The sequence below is a fragment of the Eurypyga helias genome, unplaced genomic scaffold (genome assembly GCF_000690775.1).
Source record: "Eurypyga helias isolate BGI_N326 unplaced genomic scaffold, ASM69077v1 scaffold14249, whole genome shotgun sequence".
NCBI lineage: Eukaryota > Metazoa > Chordata > Aves > Eurypygiformes > Eurypygidae > Eurypyga > Eurypyga helias.
In genome coordinates, this window is record NW_010272856.1 from 1,837 (window position 1) to 2,127 (window position 291).

Consider the following 291-nt stretch of genomic DNA (forward strand, 5'->3'; position numbering starts at 1 on the left):
CCCTGGTGATGGTGGCACTGGGCACAGGATGAAATCTGTCCCTGCCTTCCACATTTTTCTCCAAATCGGGACTAAGGCTTCACTTCTGCTTTGGGGTCAACACTTAAATCCTTCCCATGGCTGCCGTAATGGGGAAGGAACCCTCCTGCAGCTGCAGGGTGGCCAAGGGGGACACTGAGTTTTGGGACTGGGACTGATGCACACTGGGGAGGGACCATCTCCTCAAGTGCCCCCTCCCTGTGTCCGTCACATCCTCGCATGTGTCCTGCGGCGCCGGCTCCCGCCCCCCCC